We start from the raw sequence: 13,412 nt of genomic DNA, 5'->3' as shown, positions 1-13,412 counted from the left end.
CATAACAGAAACTCTTTATCTACAAACTAGATAATCACTGTGCCACAATTTCCCTACTCCTTCAGCAGTTTGGTCACCAATAATAAAGCATTTACCTTCATTAAAAGAAAATGGGGAGCATTCTGCAAAAGTGCCCAAACACAAAGACTGCTAGGCACATATTCTGAGGCCCTTTCACTTGGATTAGAGCAAATCTCACCATAAACTGCAAATGCTTAGAGCACTGTCATCAGTTTCATCATCCAGTTCTCATCGGAACCCTGGGTACCAGAGAGACACTACTGATGAAAGCAAGCTTTCCTCACTATGATACTTCAGAATACACCACACTTGGAAATCCTGGCTCATCTAAGTAACTAAACTGTGTGCAAAATGTAGGTCCCAAACCTTACCACTCAGACAGGCAGGATGCTTGCTCCTGAGTCAGCAGCGGCAATGATTCTCACTTCACTGCAGCAAAACACAGGGCAGTGGGCGCCGGCGCAGAAACAGGGCATTTGAGAACAAGCTAGAAAGGACATCCAAGGTCATTTGTAGTCCTGCATCCTTGCTTTACCAGTGAGAAAAGGGAGGCCCAATGAGGAAAAGTGAGGGCTCAAGACCATTTAGCAGATTAGAAATAGATAGTCCAGCAGCAGCTTTGATTTAAATAAATACACATTATTCTTTGATCCAGCAATCCTACTCTTAGGCATTTTTCCCAAAGAAATAAAACTACCATGCAAGATTGCTTATTATAGCTAACAGATACAGTGAATGCTTATGGAGCAAAAGTATCCACCACTACGTATATCTATAGCACAGAATTATGTACACTTATTTTAAAAAGAAAAAAATTAGAGCCATACAGGTAGTGTAAAGAGATATTCATAAGGTACTGAGAAAGTCAGATGCCTTTAAGTGTATATAATATGATCTCATTTTTGTAAGCTGACCACTGACTAAAACTCTTCACGTGTGTGTCCCAGACAAATGTGGAAGGGTACACATTAGGTACCAACTAGGAATAGCAGTGTGTAGTGTGGGCATTGATGTAAGTGGAGAGAAGATAGACAAGAAGAGCCCCCTCAAAAAAGGGGGGTAAAGACAACGCTTTTTAAAAAATGGTTGAAAAAAAAAATAAGCATCTTTATACATTTGTATATGTTGTTGTTGTTGTTAGGTGCCATCGAGTAGGTACTGACTCATGGTGACCTTATGCACAGCAGAATGAAACACTGTCCAATCCTGAGCCAATCTCACTACTGTTGCCACGCTTGAGTCCATCGATGCTGCCACTTAGCCAATCCATCTTGTTGGAGGTCTTACTCTTTTTCTCTGACCTTCTCCAGTGACTGGTCCCTCCTGACAATATGTCCGAAGCATGAGAGATGAAGTTTGGCCGTCTTAGCCTCCAAGGAGCACTCTGGCTGCACTTCTTCCAAAATGGATCTATTGGTTCTTTTGGCAGCCCATAGCACTTTCAATATTCTCCTCCAACACTATAACTTATAAGCATCTTGTATATATATATGAATTGGGCTGTAAACCTCTAGGTCAGCAGTTCGAAACTACCAGCTGCTCTGGGGGAGAAAGATGAGGCTTTCTGCTTCCATAAAGATTTACAGCCCTGGAAACCCTGTACAGGGTCACTATGGGTCAGAATCAACTCCACGGCACATAACCACCATACACACACACACACAAAGACCTTGCACTAGAATTTAATACTTTAATGAGAGTGTTCACCAAACAACCTGTCATTAGAAAGTGCTCACCTTAAATCTATTTTACTGTCTTTCTCTGAGGACCAGAGCTCAGAAAAAAATGAGTTCAGTTAATCAAGGATCTGAACTATTAATATTTAGCAAATCCTCCTTCCAATAGTCCTGGTTTTCTATCTCCTAGCTCTTCTGGGGTGGAACCAGGGCTTAATTAAGACCATTAGAGGATATGGTCATGGAAAATATTATGATGTCCTGCTCCCCCAGCCCTGTCATTGTTATAGACGCTAAACTGTTGAATCATCTCAACTATCTTAACACTAAACGGAAAATATACTTTTTAATTTTTATGTAAGAGCAACATTGATCTTTTCCTGGGAAATATGCTACTCACTTCTGTCCTCTGTTGTCCCTCGCTCCCACAGTGACCTGAGTTACTGTTAGCATATGTTTATGTAACTACTTGTTATGTATAATTTTTCTGTGTATATTCACCTGCTTAAAGTCCCCAAATCCCAAAATGAAAGATACGAGCTTTGTAAGGGAAGTCAGGCCTCAAATATATACATTAATTTTCTTGTGTCCCGTCTATTAAAAATAGGTTTTTAATAGACAGGACACAAGACAATTAATATTCAGTGTCTGCAGTGATAGCAAAGAAACTCTTTCCCTCTTAAATGTTCTTTTATCCTCTGACTTCGACCTCTTACTGTCCTAGTTTGTTGTTGTTGTCATGTGCCGTGGAGTCGGTTCCGACTCATAGTGACCCTGCACAGGGTTTCCGAGGCTGTAAATCTTTATGGGAGCAGAAAGCCTCATCTTTCTTCCGTGGAACAGCTGGTAGTTTCGATCTGCTGACCCTGAGGTTCACAGCCCGATTTGTAAGCACTATGCTACCAGAGCTCCTTTAGTGGGGGAAATTTTGAGTCCAACAGGACTCAAAACCCAGCAGGAATTCCCACAAGTAGAGCAGAGCAGATGTTGGGAAGTTTCATTATATAGGTTGCTGTTGTTGTCAAGTGCCATCGAGTCGATTCCGACCCATAGTGACCCTGTATATGGTTTCCAAGGAGCAGCTGGTGAGATTGAACCACCAACCTTGCAGTTCAAATGCCTATGTAGTCTGACGCATTAGCCCACAGCACCACTTACAGAAATAACCCAAGTTATTTAGTCAAACCTTTAAGAAGGTCCTGAAAGGCACCATGTTGTTGTTGTTATAGTGACCCTATGCACAAAAGAATGAAACACTACCTGATTGTATGCCATCCTCACAATTGTTGTTAAGCTGGAGCTCATTGCTGTTGTCACTTTGGTAATCCATCTCATTCGGGAACTTCCTTTTTTTTGCTGATCCTCAATCATAATATCTTTCAGGGACTGGTCCCTCCTGATGATATGTCTGAAGAATGAGAGATGAAGTCTCATTGTCCTGTCTTCTAAGGAACATTCTGGTTGTACTTCTTCCAACCACACATTTTTGTTTGTTCTGGCAGTCCATGGTACTTTCTAGACTCTTCTCCAACACCATAAGTTAAATGCATCAGTTCTTCTAAGGTCTTCTTTATTCATTGTCCAACTTTCACATGCATATGATGCTACTGAGGATACCATGGCTTGGGTCAGGTGCACCTTAGTCCTCAAGCTGACAGTCACAATGGTAAGAATTAGACAAGAACTTTTACATCAGTAGACACTACTGAGTACAGATAAGATTCAGGACTTGTGGTTTCCTCACTAGGTGGTACCCTTGTAAATTGGATTATGAGTCTGATTTTGGAACTGTTGGTATAGTAATATGCCGTATCAATTCAGAGTGAGGCCATATCAAATAATAGCATGGAAAAGTCCAACTCTGCCAACCATCTTTCACAGACAACCTAGAGTTCTTTATGATGGTCACTGTCCCCTAGGGTTGTCACTATTAGATCTTAGAAATGATCCAGAAACTTTAAAACAAAAGTGATCCCCAAGGGCTCTGCATCCCATTTCAAAGTGCTTCTATTTCAGGTTAAACATCCTCCTGGGAAGGGATAACATAGAATCAGACAGTGAAAATAGAATCAGACAGTCATGAATTCACACCCACATTCAATCATTTACTAGTTGTGTGCTTTTAGGCACTTGTTATTCTCTGAGTCTTACTTCACTTTTCAGTAAAACAGTGTTCTTGTGGTAGTTAAATGAGAGCTCCTAGCTAAGTGTCTAGTACAGAGTAAGAGCTCTTCCTATGCTAATATGTTGTTGTTGTTATCAGGTGCCATCGAGTCGGAAGTGACTCATAGCAACCCCATGCACAGCTGAACGAAACAAGACCGATCCTGGGCCAACCTCACTACCACTGTCACACTCGAGTCCATCAATGATGCCACCTGGCCAATCCATCTCGTTAGGGGTCTTCCTCTCTTTCTCTGACCCTCCAAAGTGTGTAGTGGGTTTAAAAACTACTGTCTAAGATCTGAGTATTCTCAAACAGTGTACTCAAATGACTCCTTTCTCTAGAATGAATTCCTTCCTACATCTTAAGATGTATGGCTCAAAATGTAATCTCTCAGAAACCTTTTATGAACACAGTTAATATCTTCATTTTCCTTCCTAATGTAAGTAGCTACTTACATTTAAATTTAAGTAAAACTAAATAAAGTGTAAAATTCCATTCCTTCGTCATACTAACTACATTTTTAATGCTCAATAGTGACTTATATTGGACAATGCAGAGCACATGCCATCTCTGTAGAAATTCTACTGGACAAATGTTGTACAGGTAAACTCTTCCAACAGAAGGGCAAGATTTTTATATTTTGTTTGAAGCCTCTGTATTTCCAACTTATACCTGTCATACAGTGGGTACTTAAAGGTATTGAATGAGTTATATAAAAATTGTGAAATAGCCTATTTACCTCTGATACAAGTCTTTTTTTTTTTTTACCTTCTCCAAACCAATTTTTACTTTTATCAGTTGTCTTTTCTTTTTAACATTTTGGTGTGTGGTCTTCTAGAATTTCATATGTAGAGAGATATAGTTTTTGTTTTGTTTTTTTAAGCTTTTATTATGAATTAAGTGATATTTACAATGTAGAAAATCGGTTTTGCACTCAACCAATTGTATTTTCTTTCATTGCAATGATTACGATCTTTTCCATGCACCATCAGTTAATAGTATTTGCACACAGGAATACATAATCATTTAAAACACCAAAGGACGCATCTGCAAACCAGCACACAGCCTTTCTCTTTCCGTGAATCTGAAGTCCTCAGCTGCTCTATCTTTCCATGCCATCTGTCTTTCGGCTTCTCTTGTTAGGGTTCCACATTCCGCTCATGCTCTTCCCTCTTGATTGTCCTAGGGTCCTCTGTTCCTGGAATGAAAGATTAACTACTCCCCCTTTTTGTTACAAAACTTCTATCTTTACAGTTGTGGAAATCACCGTCGTGATAATAATTATTCACTGTTGAATCAAAAAAATTCCTATCCCCATACATTTCACTATACCCGTCCAGACAAGATGAAAACTATTCTGTAACAATTCTACCTTCCTCTGAAATTAAACTCCCTCTTGAAAGCTTGTAAGCCAGCCACTTCATACATTTATGTTGTTGTTAAGTGCCATTGAGTCGATTCTAACCCATAGTGACCCTGTACAGGATTTCTAAGGAGCAGCTGGTGAGCTTTAACTGCCAACCTTGTGATTCAAAGTGACTTTGCAGTCCAGTGCATTAACAGCCCCCCTATTTTAAGTAGCCAATGTCTAAGTTGCACATCCTTATCAACCCTGTGTACTGAGGGGATAGGCTTGATGTGAAGACTCTTACCCTGTCAGTTGGTAGTTTGAGTTACTACATCTATAAGTAAAAGTCAAGTTCACCAAATTGTAGCAATTTACACTTGCTTTCTGTATCTATTTTCTTGATCTTCCTCTAGTTGAGTTCTGATCATCAAGCCATCCAAGCTATGTCAAATGAGTACTATCTGTAAGTTTGGGCATTCTTGCATGCTTACCCCCATTTCATATCAACTTAACGCTTCACTCTCAGCTCTAGTCCCTGTGGCTAGGTCAGTATCCATGGGCTTAGGAGTTCCCAAGCATTGTAGTTTTGTATACAAAACCAAAATAAAGGTTATATCATTTACAGTCTTTTATAATCCTTCCTTTTTCATTTATATTATTGCTATAGCACTCCCTATCCCTTTGCCAGTATATTTACATTGCAATTTTTAATTGATACACAGATATCTGTGGTATGGATACATAATTTAGCTAATAACCAATGATTACACATTTAGATTATTTCCAATATTTTAAATAAGTGCTGTTGAGTTGCTTCTGACTCATAGCAACGCTGTATAGAGCTTCTGAGTCTTTAAATTTTTTTCAATAACAGAAACCCTCATCTTTTTCCTGCAGAGAGGCTGATGGACTTGAACCACCAAACTTGTGGTTCACAGTCCAGTGCTTATCCTATTTTTAATAAATAGTACTACATTATACACCTATGTCTATTTCTCTATCTATATATCTTGGGTCACATTTCTAAACTAAATTCTTAGCATAGCTCCCTAAACATGGAATTATTATGTATAGTAGATGTATATTTCTGAGAATTAGACCACACTTTTCTGAACCATTTTTTAAGATGTCTGCTGAAGACTCAGACATGGAACAATATATGAAAATGTGCCAAAACTCTGAGCAGAGGGTGACAGTACTCTGTAGTTTGCTTGCATTCCTCTGCCCAAAGATGCCCAGCTATCTATAAATACCCCTGCTTACAAAAAAAAAAAAAAAGCCATGAGAACAAAAACATATGGTATGTTTCTATAAAGACTAAACTAGCTTTCTATTTAACATAAAGGAATTTTTTTAAAAGGGAAAGAACATTACTTGGTAAATACAAATATTTGTAATTGTCAGCATGCACAATATCCAAATTTTATAACTATTAGGACCAAACAAATAAGCCCATCTGTTTACACAGGAGTTAATTAGGCAGTTGTGAGAAATAATGCAAACATTGTCAAAATATGCAGGATTTGTGATCACATCCTCTGCAGTAGAAATGCCTGGTTCAGGGCACTCTCTGGTTTCTGCAGATTACATGGATGATGACATGCTTTTCCAAGTCATTAACTTGGGCACAGCTTTGGAGCCAAATGAGAAGCTACATCCAAACCATTCAAAGAGTCTAGGTGATTGGTGAAGCTAACAAAGGAAATATCCTCTGTAATTCACCAGTGTGGGAACATTTGGGGAGTGTGATTTTCTCTGTGGATGCATGGCTCAATGATTTCATTGTTTCATGGAGGCCTGGTTTCACTGATAATAAAAGGAAAAGGTGGACAATGTTCCCATATGGGCTATTAAGGTGACACTGTCAAAGCTATTGGAATGGATTTTTTTTCTTAGAACTTAATTGCCATTTTTTACATGATAATTTTTTTAATATTACATTATTAAAAAGTAAGTAAAAAGAAGAAGAAAATAAATGTCATCCTATCAGGACTCTTTCATTTGCAAGAGATAGAAACCAACTCAAAACTAGCTGAAGCTCAGGGTACCAAGTGAGAGGCCAAGCTAGAACTGACCTCAACTAGACTAGATCCAGGGATGTCCACAGCATCAAGACTTTCTCTCTGAGTCTTGACTTTTGGCAGTCCATGTGTCACATGCTTTCAGACCCTCATGTTGTAGGGGTCAGGACACCAAGAATTCTAGGTACTCATGCTCATTATACATTATAATCCAAGGAGGATGAGATCGCTACATCTTGACTTCTTCTTTGGGAATTTTTCAGAAAAGAACACTGTCTTTGTATTAGAGCTACCATAACAGAAAAATTGCAAGTGGGTAGCTTTAAAAACAGAAATGTATCCTCTTACTGTTATGGAGAATAAAAATCCAAATCAGTATCTTTTCCTTCTATGGGTCTCTCTCCTAATTTCTGTCCATCCTGGAGTCCTGGTGTGGCGCTGTGGGTTAATGCGCCAGACTGCAAAGCCATTTGAACTGCAAAGTCGGTGGTTCAAGCTCACCAGTTGCTCCTTGGAAACCCTATACAGGGTCACTATGGATCGGAACCAACTCAATGGCACTTAACAACAACCACAACAACTGTCCATCCTTGGCATTCCTTGACATCCATCTTCTCCCTCTTTGTCTAGTCTGCTCTTTTTATAACTCAAAAGTAATTAGGTTTAGGACCTACCCTACACTATTATGCCTTCATTAATATAATAAAGAAAATCCAGTTATTTCCAAACAGGGTTCTATTTACAGGCATACAAGTTAGAATTTCAACACATATTTTGGGGGGACTGAATTAAACGATTAACAGATTCCACCATGGATTGAATTGCATCCCCCCAAAATATGTTTCAGCTTGATTGGGCTGTGATTTTCAGTGGTTTGGGAGTTATGTGATGACCCCCTCAATATGATCTGATGTAATAAATCAATACGAGGGGGAGGTTGTTGTTGTTAAGGGTCACTGAGTCAGTTCCAACTCACAGCAACCTTGTATAGGGTTTCTGAGATGTGGTTAGTGGGTTTGAACCACCAGCCTTGTGGTTAGCAGTCCAATGGTTATTCTACAGTGCCACACCAGGACTCCAAGCCACCCTTAATCCCACCAGATGTATGGAAGATCAGATGTATGGAACCAGATGTATGGAAGATCAGATGTATGGAAGATTCCCAAGGGTGTGGCATGCAACATCTTTTATCTTACAAGAGATAAAAGGAGAGAAACATGAGCACAGAAAGAGGGACACACTGCCATCAAGAAAGACCAGCCGAGAGTGGAGTGTATCATTTTGACCCCACAGTCCCTGCACTGTGATTCTCCTAGATCCAGAGGAAGAGTGATACCAAGACTTGTGGAGAACTCCAAGCAATGCTGGGCCTACTGATTCTGAAAGGAGATAAAGACCCTTCTCCATAGCTGGTGCTCTAGATTCAGACTTCTAGCCTCCTAAACTGTGGGAGAATACGTTTCTGTTTGTTAAAGCCAGCCACTTGTGCTGTTTCTGTTATAGAAGCACTAGATACCTGAGACAGACTCTAACATACAAACCCTAAGTCTTCAGTGCCAATAAATTATCTGGAGTGATCCCAGGAAGCATCAGTGAGGGAGCAGGGAAAATACTACCAGGCAAGAACAAGATCAGTAAAGTGTGTGAATGAATGACCACACTGGGCAACTAGAACTCAGACCCACTAGGGGCATGCTGAGGTACCATGTGGAAAACATTCTAGAATCCTCCCACCAGGGGACAGGGAAGCCAGAGTATTTATCCCTAGACTCCCATTTCTTATTGACTGGGAATTTTCCCCAAGGTTGTTAAATCTCCAGCACATGTGGTTGCTCTGTACTTAGACTCAGCAAGTTTCCATAGGAAGAATGTATTTAGCTAGGAAAAGAGAGAAAAATGGTGTTTGAGGTGGGAAACTGTCCACATGCCAGAAATTGTCTGATACCACTATGCCAGAGACTAGCTGTGGGGATAAGTGGTAAGGGATAAATAGCAGCTGTTATGCTCAGCTTTGGCTCATTCCCACCCCGTAGGCCAATCACACAATACCATGATTAGTCTAAGTTTGACCATAGGTCTACTTTGTAGGCATGGAAGGGTAGTATGCCAGGAATGGAAACCCCATCAAAACAAATGGAGCAAGGGAAGCCACTTCCTAAAGAAAGGATGAGGTAATAAAGTGCAGTTATTGGAAGAAATGCAAAAAGGATAATGGACAGACAAATTAATAATAAAATACTCATTTCCAAGCTTTAATCCTCTTGGAGGATATTAACCACTAAATGTTTTGATTAAAATCCTCCCAGATTATAACTATTTTTCGTCAATAATGGGATGATACCATCCATACATTATATACCCTCATTTTCTTTACCTAACAATGTTTTTATTAAACATTTATTGTTTATTACACTTAAATACATAGTGAGAATTTTACTATCTAGGAATATGTATCATAAAATAAATAATATACATCAATCAATATATACCACACATTTTCTGAAAAGTATTAAAAGATTCTTGACTACAAGTAGTCTGGGAGGAGCAAAATACAAAATCCTAGCAGTATCTCTACCAAGAGAAAAAGTCTAATAGGATCTTTTGGGCATCAGAGAAGGCTGTGTTACTTAGTAAAAGAGAACAATTTTTTTTTTAATGTTTTCTTGTGAATTATGTGATAGTTTACATGGGAGAACATTAGCTTTACATTCATCCTATCATATATCATTTCATTGCCATGGTTACAATCCTTGCCATGCATCATCAACCAACCAAAGGATATACCCTGCAAGCCTGCCCCCCAGTCATCAACACACAGTCCCTCTCCCTCTCTGGGTCTAGAGTCCCCAGCCTCTCCATCTCTCCACGTCATCATCTCTGCCTCCATCTCAGGCATCACTGCTTCTCTGGGTAGGGTCCTGCTCTCCGCTCTTCTCCTTTGATGGTTCCAGGAAACTTGGCTCCTGGACTGCATGAGAACAATTTTTGAATAATAATCTTAATCTTATTTTAAGGCAAATTTTCTGCCAGGCAAAGCAATTGGGCACCACAGCAAAGTTTATGCCAAAAGAACCTCCCAAACATGAAGATTTTTACTCTGTCGCCTCTTCTGAAATTGCACCCATTCAAAATTAATTTAGTATCATAAACAAGTCTTTCTAACATACTCCTAGAATAACTATAGAGATTAATAGCTCTGGTAACAATGTAGTGGTTATAAATCAGACTGCTAATCTCATGGTCGTTAGTTTCAAACTACTAGCTGTTCCATGGGAGAAAGATGAGACTTTCTGCTCTTGTAAAGATTTACAGCCTCAGAAACCTTACAAAGTGTCGCTATGAGTTGGAATCAACTCCATGTCACATAATCAATAACCACCACCGCCATTCTTTGAACATTATTACCTTATGTTTCTCCTAACATCTGACATTTGCATTATCCATAAATCCTTGTTGGAGATAAGAAAAATAAGGAGATAGTTTGGTACCTCAGGTCATTTTGGGTGAGAGCCCCAACAGTGAGCAGTGAAAAACAGGATGACCTTCAAAGAGGACAGATAGTGTCTATACAATGGGTTCAAGCTTAGCAATAATTGTGAGGATGTCGCAGGACTGAGCAGTGTTTTGTTCTGCTGCACACAGAGTTGCTCTGAGTAGGAAAGAAGTTGACAGCACTAAACAACAACCAACAGTGGGATTTTTGGACTGCCAGAAGACGGCATGAAGTTCCAGGACCCAGAGGAGTCAGAAGATGCATGAACTTCCTCTTCTGCTTTGTAACTATTTTCAATCACCACTTCCCTAGAATTGCTAGTAAAAATGGATGAGTTTGTTCCAACTGAACTGAGTACCAATTTCAGGTCTTTTCCCTTGGCTCTAGATAGAAATAGCCCTAAATTAAGTATTAGAAGTCCTGAGTCTAGGACTTATTAGTTTGTGACCTTGGATTAATTGCTAGCTTCTCTGAGACTTAGTTACTGTGTTTGTAAAATGGAGATAATAGAACTTGCTTTGTCTAACTCTCAAAGGTGAGACTAAAATAAAATAAGATAATGAACTTAAAGTGGTAGTGACTGTGTGCCATTGAGTTGGTTCTGACTCATAGTGTGACCTTGCATAGGCTTTCCAAGGCTGTAAATATTTACAGGAACAGAAAACCTCATCTTTTCCCCACAGAACAACTGGTAGATTTAAACTGCGGACCTTGTGGTTAGTAGCCCAGTTTGGAATCCACTACACTACCAGTAGTCCTTAAATGAAATGAAGAGGGCCTGGTAAATTGTAAAATACTCTGCAATGATACCAACTTGAATTTCAACTATTTCATTGTTCTTGGACCTGAGGCCAAAGTTCTGTTTTGAATAATGCCTGTGTTTTGAATATGTGTCTCTCTGTGTGTGGGTAGAGATGTATTTTTGTTTTGTTTTTTTTGCAAAGGAGCATAATTAAGAACATGATTTATGTAAAGAAGGGCTATTGCTAAGTCCAGAATGAGAAAAACATCCCCTGCACTGGCTGTGGCAGTCTGCTAGCTGTATTCCCCGCTATTTGTTCCCTCTTCTTCCATAACAATTGAGTTTATCTGGGATCATGGGAAACCAGTCAAAGATGACATATTCAAGTGTTCCTTGCACCTAAATTAGCTCTTGGAATTAAATTCCAGCCAAGAGATGTGAGCAAAAAAAACCATGTGTACTGAGAGTCTCTTGCCTTTACAAAACTTCTTGTTGGCTGGGAGATGGTGAGAGCAGCAGCCACCACTTTGGACCTACAATTAAGAGCTACATGTTGAGAATGCCAGGGCTGCCTACCAGCCCATGACTTCAATATCTTGAAAGAGAAATAAACTCTAATCTAGTTTAAGATGCTGATATTTGTGGTCTCTCTGCTACAAAGCTTAGACTTTACCTTAACTAATACACTGGTCCTTTCATCGAAAATCAAACTGAGACCATTCCAAGTGACAGCAAGAAACCATTTGTCAAATTGAGGCAGCGCTCATGCCAGCCAACCAAAAGATTCTCTGCCACCCAGATTGACTAGAAGACCAATGAACCATTTTTCTTGAAAGCTATTTTCTATCATCCTGACTTGCCAAGGTCACTTACATTAGACAGCAGCATCTCAGATTGAGGATGGAGTCAAACCAGTGCTACCAGTCCATTGTACTGTGCTGCCATTGAGCAAGGCTCCCAGAGGTAGAGCAGAGAAAGTGCTCATTAGTCACATTCACCCATAATGGGAATAGGACTTTGCATGCCTACTAGGCTCCAGATGTTGACTTTGACACCTTATAGTAACAAAGAGCAGGGAGTATTTTTCAGATCAAGAATAGTCTCAGAGAGGGAGAGTAAGCTACTTTAGACATCACAGCCAAAAAGTGACAGAATCTAGACACCAAGTCGATTGGTTTCATTCCGTGGCATGCACTACCTTGAAATACGCTGTATATTTCAAAGCATGGTTCAAATCTATTTAAGCAAAGTTGGTTTCTTCCTGTTGCTGTTAGGTGCCATTGATTCCAATTTCTACCTGTCCTATGTGCACCAGAATGAAACACTGCCTAGTCTTGCACCATCCTTACAATCATCACTATGTTTGAGCCCATTGCTGCAGTCACTGTGTCATTTTACCTCGTTCATTGAGGGTCTTCCTTTTTTTTCACTGACACTCTACTTTCACCAAGCATTATGTCCTACTACAGGGACTGGTCACTCCTGAAAACACATCCAAAATACTTGAAATGAAGCTTTGCCATCCTCACTTCTAAGGAACATTCTAGCTATATATATTTCTAAGACAAATTTGTTCATTCTTCTGGCAGTCCATGGTATATTGAACATACCAATACCATAATTCAAAGGCATCAATTTTTCTTTGTTTTTTCTTATTCATTGTCCAACTTTTGCATGCATATAAATCCATTGGAAGTACCAAGTTTTGGGTCAGATGCATCTTAGTCCTCCAGGTAAGATCTTTGCTTTTTAACACTTTAAAGAGGTGTTTTTTGCAGCAGCAGCAGATTTGCCCATTGCAATACATTATTTGATTTCTTGACTGCTATTTCTGTGGACATTGACTGAGGATCCAAGTAAAATGAAATCCTTGACAACTTCAACATTCTCCCATTTTCATTGTATTGCTTACTGGTCCAGTTGTGAGGTTTGATTTTTTTTTTT

Source organism: Chrysochloris asiatica, unplaced genomic scaffold (genome assembly GCF_000296735.1).
Source record: "Chrysochloris asiatica unplaced genomic scaffold, ChrAsi1.0 scaffold00083, whole genome shotgun sequence".
Lineage (NCBI taxonomy): Eukaryota > Metazoa > Chordata > Mammalia > Afrosoricida > Chrysochloridae > Chrysochloris > Chrysochloris asiatica.
The sequence above is the reverse complement of the archived record's forward strand: the minus strand, read 5'-3'. Positions refer to the sequence as shown.